We start from the raw sequence: 13165 nt of genomic DNA, 5'->3' as shown, positions 1-13165 counted from the left end.
TTAAGTAGGCAAGCTCGTAATCTATCATCAATAATGTATAAAAAATCTAGTACCGTATTACCAGTAGTAGTTATCTACAAAATAAGTAAAAGTATAAAAAAAAGTTACTTCAAATACAAAAGTCATTACTTGTTAATCACAAATGTTTATATTAATATAACATAATATGCAATATCTATAGTAATAACATCACAAGATATGGCAAAACCACTAAACATATAGCAATCAAGATAAAAAAGAAAATATTCATTCGAACTCCAAAAAAAACTCGTTCGCAGCCCACCGATACCGTGATTATGTTAATCAAACCAACTAATAACACTTATCAAAATATATATCAAAATTATATATTAATTTTCTCGCCCGTATTTTTTGAGTCATATCAGAATTAATATATTTCACTAATAGGTTTTCACATTTAATTATAATTTCTCAATAAATATATCAATGACCACCCGTGGTCAAAATACTCTCGTTTCACGCCACTTGACACAAATAGATTAAGTATACGAATTTACATAAAAATTAGCCTGATACAGTTTGTTATGGCCCCTCTAATGCATATGTATTTTGACCATAAAAATTATCTTACGAATCGTTAAATGTCCGTGTGATACAAATTTTTAAAACTACCGTCATCATTTCTAATAATTAAGTACAAAATCTATAATACCTTTAGGTTTTTTACGATATGGCACCACAGCATTAGGTTTTCAAAGCCCGAGTCAGCGAGTTCTGTTGTATAATATGTCTGATTCACTTATTGTGGGTAGACGAACAAATTGAAATATTCAAGTCAGTTGATATCACGTTATGGTCGTTGCTCTGGATAAAACTGACGTGATTTACTTGTGTTATTGCAATGTTCTAACTATTGGTATGTTTATATAGTAATGGAACTCGCGAGGCCTTCAATGAAACTCGTGTTCGAAGGCGGTTTGGTGAGCCGGGTGGACGCGTGGTGTAAAGGCACATAAAACATATTTATCATGTACAGTAAAGGAACGTTTATATCTACAGACACTGTGCGTCTGTATACGCATGTATGTATGTCACAGACAAGTAGAGTGGCAGACACCCACAGACACCGTCTACGTCTATTCACACTGCCCAGCTAGACACACGTAAAGTCCTTTTCATAAAAGAAGTCTTATTGGCGCTCATTATCATTTGGTAATGGCGGTCATATTGTCATTTGTATAAGGCGCTGTCATAGTTAGATTTTAGATGTAGATTTTTCATTACCATTATTTCCTAGTTTAAAAGTCAGCTTTATTTTATTATTTTTGGTCGCTAATAAATTACTTTCATCGTACATTTTTTTATTAATATTATAAACCTGTTTCTCCAACTGTATACAATTCTTATTAAGTTAAATCAATAAATATTAAGACGTTTAGCATAATATTACTATTTAATAAAATATAGAACGCACACTTGCGATTGATTTACCGCTTTACCTACACTAATATTAGGTTAGGTTGGATTCATCACGGAGGGGTGGTGGTACAATCCTCACCCCGTTGGTCTATTGTTGTACCCACTCCTAGCACAGTCGGAGTAGCAGTTGGAGGGGAATGGGAGTATTGGTCATATTATAAAAAATATGGCAAATATTCTTTAAAAAAAAATATATTTATATATTTTATAAAAAGTAAAGTTTGTGACATTTACAATCTGAATTTGATTATAATCAAAATCAAATATATCAAAAAAAGGAAAGAAAACTACTAAACGTAATAAAACTTAACATTACATTACGATAAGTCTTTGCTAAATCTTTATAGGATGATCTCTTACCGAAGAGTTAGTTGTTTTTTTTTTAATTCCGTTGTAAATAACAAAAAAAGAATTAAAGCGGCTGCTTATTATTCATAATACCTACCAATGTAAACTATAAATTTCAACGCGACAAATTAATCGCAAGTGTATAAAATGCTTCATCGATGAGTCATCCTAAATACATCCACCTTATTCTGAACTAAAACGAGAACATTACAACATTAGAATAAAAACGATTGACTGATCGACAAGATTAAATTAAAATTATAAAAATCATTTTATAAATATGTATAATATAGAAAATTATAATTTAACATTAGTAACTTTTTCACCGCTGATAGTTAAAATAGTATTCTGCTCATTTTTTTTTTATTGTTTACAACTTAGTCCTTGATTACAATTTCACTTGATGGTAAGTGATGAAGATGGTAAGATGGAATCGTGCTAACTTGTTAGGAGTAGGATGAAATCCACACTCCTTTCAGTTTCTACACGAAATCGTACCGGAACGCTAAATCGCTTGGCGGTACGTCTTTGTCAGTAGGGTGGTAACTAGCTCATATTATAAAGTGATACCAAATAGTGGTATAAAGTATAGTACGGTCCAATAGAAAACAACAAACAAGAGTATTTATCCTAATACTATCCTTATAGATTAAGTTTAGACTAAACCAGTGGCGTGCATAAGGTCTTTAACGAGAGTAGGCTCTATACGAACAAGTTGTACAAAATGGAAAATTCCGTCTCCAATACAGATAGGTGACCACTCTAGCCCATTTTGTGTAATTAAATATTAGAAATAGATGATGATGGCTTCAGTTTTTTATACATATAATCAAATTAGAATTAGAACAATGTGACCTTTGCCGGCTACGATGTAATAATTTTAAAGGTTGATACAGATTCCTTATTGATATTAGATAGACATTTTGATCAAGTTTTCGAGCAAAATATTTTAATGGGTTAAAAAATTATGCTTATAGTCTATTCATTCCAAAGAACATTTTATTTATCTACCGTTTTCGTTACGTTTGAGTATATTGGTAAGTTGGTACATCTATTTACTCGTATGTGATAATACTATTTCCAAATTCGAGTAGTTTAGTAAGTAGTTCTAGAGGTAAGCGTGAAGAACGATTCAAAAAAAATATTGGCATTTAAATTAACACACTGTCCACTTGAGTCTTTGGTCTTTTAATTATTTATTGATTTTGTCCAAAATTTACTATTTTGTAATACAAGTATTACATTAAAAAATTCATATTTTGGCGTGAAAATGTCAAACTTACAAATTGACAGACTTTCGAATTCATTTGTATCTCTATTTACAGTATTGCGTTAGACAGAGTAAACTCACACTGTCGAATTATAAATATATCGTTATAGAATAGCGTTAGAGTATGAATTTCAAATTTACAAATTCGTTAGAGTAAGAATTAAAAGTAGTTATTTTACCCAAACTCAAGTTTGTACTTACAAAAATTTAAAAATTGTAATTTATTTTTATAAATTTTATTAACACTATGTATATGGGCTTACTTATGTGCGAAATAAAAGGCTTTTTATTTTTATTTATTTTATTATGAATTACAAATTCGTCCTTCGAAGTCGCTCTAATTTTGATTATAATGCGATTCACTAATTTATATTCGCGTCAGAAGAAGTTTAACATTATTATTAGCATTATTTATATTATACTCGTATCACATTACTATGTTAAACGTTAGAGATATACTATGGATATAATAAGTATAACAGCTGGTGGACGTCCACTGCAGGACATAGGCCTTTGGTAGGGACTTCCAAACATCACGATCCTGTGCCGCCTGCATCCAGCGAATCCCTGCGACTCGCTTGATATCGCCAGTCCACCTGGCAGGGGTTCGACCAACACTGCGCTTTCTACAGTTCCACTTCAGCTTTGTGACTTGTTGAGCTATGTCAATTAATAATATAACAAAAGTTAAAATGTATGTTCAAAAATCAATAGAATGACAAACAACACTAATTAATAAATCATATTCCCATCTCTCTTTTTTAAGCAAACTATTCTTAGTTCTAGATCTAGGCAGTTACGAGTTCTTAAATTTATAACTACATATATATTTTAAACACGAAAAATATGTCTTTGCATAACGACGAAAGTATATTTTTGATATCTGTTATTTCTCGCTAATTTCTGGAACACTTCAAGAGATTAACGGAAATATTACTAGAAAATCTGCTTCTTTTTATTTGTTATTTTCGACGCATAAACAAAAACATACTTACATCGATTTTAAAATGTTGGCACATGACTTGTATATTTTTAATCCTTTAAACTAATACACTTGAACCCGATTTGTTTTTCTATAAACAAATTGGTCTAGAATGTTTATGTTAGTGAGCATTAACTTTATGCTGAATCAGAGACTTCTATGGAATGCTTAGAACTTATTTTCTGTGTAATTGTTCCTCTACTAAGAACTATAATGATAATAATGAACACTTAGTTAAATATTTTGTTAGAAGATAATCTTATTTTTGAGCTGCTGTTGACATTATAACAACTCAAATTCTTAATACTATTACATTTTATTGGTAAAATGTTTATTCAAGTTCAATAGGTAATCATAATTGCTATTTTGAAAACTGAAAAGACTTATTAAGCACTAGAATAGTTATAGAAGACTGATTCTATTATATTATTATCTCATTTGTTATAATTGCTGATGTTTAAAGTTATAAAATATAATATCATTATATTACGTTCATTTTGTATTTTTAAAAATTAATATGCAAATTATCATCGTGGAATCGAAGATTTACGTAAAGAATTTATTTCATATATTTTTTATAAAAAAAACTTAGATAGCATTGTTAACCTCGAAGAGATAGCGAAAAAATAAATGAGTTTTTATTAACATTAAAAAACTTTGTGCTTGAAAAAGTATATTACAAAATTAATGACTTTTTAACCGAAAAACAATATATCCGCCTCTCTACTTATCTTATGTTAAGTTAAGTTAAGTTTTCCTTTGTAGTTACAACATCCTCACAGGGTTCCATTTGTAATAATTATGACATTTTATCTATGACATGTTTTAAATATTATAATGAAAATGTAACTTAAATGAATAAATGAAAAATCAGTCGCCGACGTCCGCTATAAAAAAAATATGACATACATTTCTAAAAATACAACAATTCACATTAAATTTTATTACTTATATAAAGTTTCAATAATCTAACAATCGAAATCTTATCAAAATAAATCTAGCTTTGCCATAAAATAAAAATTCTTCCATCTTAATATATAATATCCGAGTGAGGAACGCTCTACATGTTATTTACTTAAAAACGTAATAAAATCTCAATACATACTACAGAATCGTTATCAATTAATCTTTATTGTTATTAATGTATTACCAGCGAACTATTTTTAAGTAGCCGGATATCATTAATTCAACCTTATGATACCTATTGTTTGACATTTTATTTCAAACTGGTATATAGACACCCGCGTCTTCGTCCGTGTGAAATTTAGTTTTTCACAAATCCCGCGGGAACGATATAAAACTAGCCTATAATGTTGTTCAATATAGTTCCGCGGGAAACTAGCCTGTAATGTTGTTCTATGACTTCCTCTATAACACTAATATCATAAAGACGAAAGTTTGTGTATATGTTTGTTCCCCCTTTACGCTGCGGTTACTAAAGCGATTGTGCTGAAATTTGGAATGGAAATAGATTTCACTCTGGATTAACACATAGGCTACTTTTCATCCCGGAAAAATCCATGGTTCCTGTGCGATTTGTGAAAAACTGAATTCCATGCGGACGAAGTTGCGGGCGTTTGCTAGTATTAAATAAAATAAAAAAACTGTTTTTAAGTTATACCTAAAGTAACGAACAACTATTAATACTTTACTAATATTTTATAGAGGAAAGTTTTGATTGTTTGTTTGTTTGCATTGAATAGACTCCGAAACTACTAAACCGATTTGAATTTCTTTTTTACTGCTATGAAGCTACGCTATCCCCGCGTGCTATAGGCTATATTTATCCCCGTATTCTTACGGGAACGGGAACTACGCGGTTGTAACCGTAGCGCCTGCTAGTAATAAATAAGTAGATAGACAACAATTGGCTCGCATTAGAAAGTACGCGACTAGAGGATCTTCATTAAGGCTGCAGTCGTAATTAGCAACAGGTTTACGAAACCCGAGGTCGTTGGTGACCCGACTTTACAGTTAGCTCCCATACTTCACGTAGGTCAGTTAAGCGTGAACCGAGATCGCATTTTCTTTCTTAGATAGACGAATAGAAACTATTTCTATTTATAGGTACAGTTTATTATCTAATTTAACAAAAAATGTAAAACAAGAGAAGCCCATTTAACTATATTTATTAGATTTCTTACCCTGGAATTCATAGTCGTGAAGTGAACAATCCCCCACAAACCAATATTCAGTATTCACCCAGGGGCTGACTATTGAATCATCCTTCATTGCATTTCATAAACAAACTACTGGAGAGCCCCTAGGTGACTGGAGTTTCAAGCAAATGTTGTCTATGATTTTACATTAGATCTTTGAAAATTCTGTGACACAACCACAGAGAGACGTATTTTGTTAATTCTTTGACATTTTACAAAATAATTGAGTTTCTAATATTTTCATTTACTTTTTGTTTTTATTTATCATAGTAAAATTTAATTCGTTCAAGTGTACAATAGATCAATTTTATCAAAAAGTTTCTTTTTCACAAGAAGGAGTTGTTAGAAAAATATTGAAGTTATGTGGACGAACATGATCATATACAAAATTATCAGCCGATGGACGTCCACTGCTGGACATAGCCGTCTTGCATGGACTTTCAAACACAACGGTCTCGAGCCGCCAGCGTCCAGCGGCTCCCTGCAACCCGCTTGATGCCCTCGGTCCACCTAGTGGGGGTCGACCAACACTGCGATTTCATCGGCTCTTCGAACTATGTGGCCTGCCCATTGCCACTTCAGCTTCACGACTCGCTGTGCTACCTATGTCAGTGACTTTAGTTTGTCTGCGGATCTCCTCATATGTGATACGATCACGCAGAGAAATCCCAAGCATACTATTTACTATATAAGTAGTTTGATATTTCATACTTTTGTAATGTGGAATCCTACTTGAAATAAAAAAATTATTGTAAGAGGAAATTTGTTTATTTTACTCAAAACCACCTATAATTACCTGAAATAATTATAAGTAGGTACTATTATGCTGTATTTTCTTACAATTTATAGTAAGTGCAGTAAATAAATATAAGTGTAGCTTATCCTTAGGAATAGTGGTAAAATTGCATTTCACAAAGCTTTAGATCACATAATATTATTATATTTAGGAGGTAGGCTTGACCCGGTAATGGGCTGATAATATTGAACCACTCAGTACTTATTGCAATTCTAAAATCAAACCTATATCCTTTTGATACAAAGTTTAATTAATAACAACAATAAATACATAATTTACGTATAACTTATTGTTATTATTGTATATTTTTATAGGGCCAGACTTAAATGAAAAATGCAGAAGTAAACATTTAATAATTATCTTTATTAAAGATGTGAATCAATAAATTTTTATTTTCCATCATTCATTCAATTAAGATTTGTATATATTTTCTATTGTTATGGACTTCAGAGTGAGTGACCACCTTACAATACACTGCACTCACTCCTACTACTTCAATATTAAATGCTGCTGACTTTTCAAGGTATGAGGGTCTTCCAATTACTGTGATCTGAAAACTGAGATTTTCAAGGACCAAAGTATTCTCAGTATTCTTGGTAAAACAGTATTCTCAGAGCTCATCACTGCTATTCCCTGCCATGATAGCCGGTTTCTTTAAATCTGTGCATAGGGTCCTCCGGGGTTGTTTATATGTATACCTATGTGTGACATCAATACAGCTTGACTTTTGGCATTTCTGTTATTTCATAGAATGCTTGATGGACTGCACCTACAGTCTGAAAATAAACATTATGTTAGTTACATTTATGTAGGTTATATATTTCCTAAATCAAAACTAGATAGGTATACCTAACATTTATATAGGTTTGATTACAAACAAACAAACTAATTAAATTCTTCATCATGAGCATGTTAAGCATGAGTCTCCTCTCAGAATGAGAGGGATAAGGTCCACCACGCTGGCCCAATGTGAATTGGCAGACTTCACACATGTAGAGACAATGTTTTTCCTTCACCGTATGAGACATGTAATATACATTTAAATTCATAAAATGCACATAACTGAAATAATTTGGAGGTGCATGTTTCAGACAACAAAAATTTGTTTGTTTGTAAACAGGAAAAAATTGTTTGTTTGTTTTGAATAGGATCTGTAACTACTGAACTGATTTGAAAGATTCTATCACTGTTGGGAACCTACACCATCATAATAAAAGGCAGAGGTCATACCCACTGGGCTAATTGGTTTTATATCTACTCCTAATTTATCTTTACTAATAATAGAAACAGGAAAGATTTGTTTGTTTGTATGATTTGAATAGGCTCTGGAACTACTGAACCAATTTAAAAAATTCTTTCACTGTTGGGAAGCTACACTATTCCCGAGCTCTATAGGCTATATTTTATCCCCATATTCTTACGGAAATGGGAACCACACAGGGTGAAACCGCGCGGCGTCTTCATGAACAAAAAATTATTGATAATGAACAAAGGTAGGTACGTACCTGATAACATCCCGTTTCATAGAATCGAAGTGCTGCTAGAATGTATAATACTAGCGGTATTGGTATTCCTCTCTTGGTCTTCTGTGTTCATTCTTCATCAAACAGAGGCATATTATGCCTAATATGAGAATCTTTCGTACATTCCATATCGCCATAGTATTATACTGGGTTTACGCAATTGCGAATATATATCTTGGGCACTGATATAACTCGCTGTTTATAACTTCACATATAACGATCCGAACGTCCACTTTCTAATAAATAAATCACAAATAACAACAAAAAAAAATGTCAGGGGATGGTTTGGCTGACAAATATCGGTAATTCAGCAGTCAGCCGCCAGCTCCTGTCAAATGAGGGATTTCTTTTGTCTATGAAACGCGTAGGGGTTGAATTCGACACATAGCGGCTGAATAATCCCCTTAGGGGCCCCCTACTACGACTATGAATTCCACCGTTACTTCTCTTACTGATTTAGTTACACTAATACTAAAAAGGCAAAAGTTTGTGTATGTGGGTATGTTTGTTCCTCCTTTACGTTGCGGCTTGCAAACCGATTACGCTGAAATTTTGAAAGGAAATAGTTTTTATTCTGGATTAACACATACGCTACTTTTATCCCGGAAAAATCCATGGTTCCCGAGGGATTTGTGAAAAACTAAAATCCGCGCGGACGAAGTCGCAGCAGGCGTCCGCCAGTAATTAAATCATATTTCTTGTTATTGTGGTCTAGAGCGATGTTATTTGCCAAATTTCATAATTTTCAGTCACGGGGAAGCACCTATTGAGTTTTGGTTTCCTTGAGAATGTCGACATATGCGGTTTTTGAGGACTTCAAAAAATTCAAAATTCACTTATTTAAATTAGGCTAAGTTAGTACTTTAGGACTTCAAGTTATAGCATGATTTAATAGTGGTAAGTAAAGTTGAAAACTTAAAATTAAAGTGTCGGGAATAAAATGGCCGTAACTTTATGTAAACTTAAGAATTAATTTTTTTCACAACTTCATGGGACCGTAGGCCTGAGTTTGTGGTTTAAATTTCAATTTGATACCTCCATTTCAACTTGTTACTAGAATATTGAGAGACAGACGGAGAGCAAAAGTCACCATAAAAGGTTTCCATTTTTCCTTTTGCGGTACGGAACCAAAGGACAATTATTATAGTATAAACAAGTCGCCTGCAGTACACAGCCACTGAACCCCCTTTACGCGTGCCGATGACAAGTATGGTTTGTTACAGTAATTACACAAAAAAGCCCTACGCCCGGAAGTGAGAGAGTAATTATACCTGATGATGAAGATAGCCGCTGTCACCAGGTCTCCCGATAAAACACACATAAATAAAGCGCAACTAATGGCGGCTATTACCAGTACGCCAGTAAATTACTCGCCGGCATGCGGAGAGTCCCGTGTCGCGCTGTGTTCTAACATTAAACATCACTTTGCATCCATTTATCACGACAAATATGCGCCTGGTGAAACGAGATAATGCGAGATGTTCTTATCTCAAACTTGTGTGACAATTGATGTGATTACATAGGTCTATTAGGTAAACGGTGGACGAACGTGAGTTGGTCGCTAACTATCCCAACTATAACTAGCGACCAAATTTCTGACGATCGCTTGATTGTCTCACTTGGTCGCTAACTATGGACCGCATAAGAAGGCTCAGATTCACTCAGCGGTTTATAGAGTGTGAGCTTGATCGAATTAGAAATAATTCGCAGAAGATCCAAACTTACTGACACAGTTCAACGAGTCGCATAGCGATCGGGGCTTGCAATTTGAAGAACCGAAGAACGTTGGGATCCCAAGGTGTAAGAATGGTCCTACATCTGAAAGCGTTGTGTATTAATCTCTCACCAAGTGGACTGATGGAATGAAACTTGTCACAGGGAGCCGCTGGATGCCTTTGTGTTTCGAATTTCCTATAAAAAGCCTAGTCCAGCAGTGGACGACGGACGCCATCAGCTAACATACTGATGATGTAGAACCAACGTACCATAGCGCTTACTCTAGTTATATTTGTAGACGTTACTTCTAACTATCATTTCAAATCATCTTCGTCCAATTGTAAAACTGAACCACGAAGTGGAAATTCAGAGACAGTAAATTTTGGTGCTTGGAGATCCTCTGTGCCTTGGAGAGGTCGTGATTCCGCCGGTCTGTGTCATTAATAACATTTGTTAATTTTATTAAGTTTTATCATTATCATTTTAAGTCTGCCAACCCGCACGGGTCTAAGCTTCATTTTCCCTCACTTATTACGAGGGAGGGTTGTCCTTAGGCCGTTAAAATGGACTGTCATGGTCAAAAAAACGTCTATCAAGTTTAGAAGACGTCTATCACATCTGCAAGGTGCTAGTGACTTATTGCACTCAGACATCGATGTCCTAACCCCGATAGTACAAGAGAAGGTGACTTTCTCAGCGATACTTCTGCAACATGCTATTAGGAGCTCGAACGAAAACACTATAATTAACAATACAGATTTTATTTTCCGTATAGTTGCATCATTAAAATATTACGACAGAAGATTGATAGATGTGAGAGCATATCAGAGTTCATTCGTTGGCGCCTAGTCGCTTCCAGCAAGGGCGCGTGACGAACAAAAAATGCGGTTATTTTATGGTATGCGATATTGAATACCAATTACTTAGATCAATACATTTAATAAAATAATTGAAACTGAGTGTCTGTATATTTAGTATTCTTAATTTACGGAAACATAAACAAGAATAACACAAATAATAACTGTCGGTCTATGCAGTTATTGATAGTATTTTGAATTTAAATTCAATGTATTAATTTTATCCAGAAGAAATTTGAATTTTTTTAGTTTATTTTGTAAAAATATCGATTGTTATATAATCCTATCCCAAATAAAAGTATGGCAATCATAAGCATCCACAGGGTACGGGGTTACGGGTATGTTTACGATGAAATGGCATTCAATACCTGCCCCTAGGACTATTGTCATATTCAATCTTAATACAGTCTAGAATACAAATATTGGATTACTCAATAAAAATTCAAATTGTCTTTAAAAAAAATTGTTTTTGGATAAAGCACTCTCCAAGAAGTTATTGTACATAGAACACGCAACGTCTAGTAAAATACAAGTCCTCGTCCATTGTCTCAACATAGTCGTGGAGCACTCTTAATTACATACAGCGAATGAACAAATGTAGTACTTTATTAGTATTTTATACGCGTGCCACTAGTAGGGCGAGCCGGCGCCTGTGTTCATTTGTAAAACATTAAGGTAATTAAAATACCGGCCAAGTGCGAGTCGTATTTGTGCATAAAGGGTTCAGTACAAAAAATCATGTTGTTGTTTGCGAGGCTCCTTGTTTTTAAAGGAACCTCCCAATATTTTTTAATTTTTATATTCATCTAATTAATTATTGTAAAAGTAAATAATATAACTCAATATTCTTTGAATATTTCAAGCATCTACAATGCAACATGTTGCAGCAATGTAGAGCAAAAAGGGCAAAAATATAGCTATTGTTGTAGGGCACCCTTAAATATTAATTCTATATTTTAGTAATTATGTTGTAGCGGTAACATAATTATATTATCTATGAAATGTTCTACTGTCTAACAGACACGATTCATGGAATACAGCCTGGTGACCGACGGACGGGCAGCAGAGTCTTAATAATACGGTCACGTTTTACCCTTTGGAAAAGGAACCCTAAAAATAAAATTTCAAACGTTCTCGCATAATATTAATAGAACAATTACTATTGTTTTTATAGAGTTTTCTAGTAATATCGAGATAATGTCCACCTAGAAAGTCTACTTCGAAAAGTCAGTCCATTCTATAGAAATAACTCCAAAGAAAACTAAATGAATGTATGAATACGATGTATCCTATAGAGCCTTAAAAGGAGACATAGCTTGGCGCGGCGCGAGGCATCCATTACTCTTACAGCTGCAGTAGCTTAAACTAATTAGGAGTCAGCTAATTGTCGGCAACAATAAGCTGTTAGCCAGTGGAGATTCAAAATGGAGTACGGCTTAAGCGATAGACGGTAAGCGGACCTTTTATAAACCCTCTAGGATGTTATTTAATTCTATTTTTCAGCGTTTGAGCTTCTGGATTTAGGCCATTTTATCCGAGCCATTTTGGACGTGTGTACTCGCATGTTTGTATTTGTAGTCAGTATGTATACAGTAATGTATATGGTAATATCTCATCACTTCAGTTGTTAGTCCATGACGCTACGGATTAAATAAATAAGTTGTACAAATAGATATATTCCTAAATGTTGGCAGTTTAATTGGCAGCATTTTGAATAATTGTCAACGAATCTTTACGTATGCCAGAAAAGTGCTAATGAGAAACGAACTTATGTGGAAACAGCACAGAAAATATAACCAGATAGCAGCGTTTTTAACAAATTACAACATCTTTAGCGAGGATGTACGGTATGAAAGCACTTATCTTGTAATTTGTACCACACACCAATCCATAAAGTACTGGCATATAACCAGCGGGGCCTTACAGTCCGCGTCTAACCTCGATTTAGGTTTATTTTACTTTAATATGTCGTTAAATGGTAGCTAATTTCCATGCTTACATGTTTACGTGCTCTATAAAGTGGGAAGCGTCTTAAAGGCCCTCCGTAATAAAATTACCTATCAAGTGTTATGGC

The 13165-nt window shown here is 33.7% G+C and overlaps 1 protein-coding gene and 1 long non-coding RNA gene across 2 annotated transcripts in view; both read right to left on the bottom strand.

The window, feature by feature from the left end:
- Positions 1–13165, bottom strand: part of LOC112043431 (protein embryonic gonad) — a 158271-nt gene that overhangs the window by 124011 nt on the left and 21095 nt on the right. The gene's annotated exons all lie outside the window — the stretch shown is intronic.
- Positions 7316–8964, bottom strand: LOC128198771 (uncharacterized). The gene is made up of 2 exons (XR_008251473.1): positions 8501–8964; positions 7316–7771 (listed from the first exon to the last, which is right to left on the bottom strand). It is a non-coding gene; the product is annotated as an uncharacterized LOC128198771 (long non-coding RNA).

Source organism: Bicyclus anynana, chromosome 15 (assembly GCF_947172395.1).
Source record: "Bicyclus anynana chromosome 15, ilBicAnyn1.1, whole genome shotgun sequence".
Taxonomy (NCBI): domain Eukaryota; kingdom Metazoa; phylum Arthropoda; class Insecta; order Lepidoptera; family Nymphalidae; genus Bicyclus; species Bicyclus anynana.
Note: the sequence above shows the minus strand (reverse complement) of the source record. Positions and strands in the feature narration are given on the sequence as shown.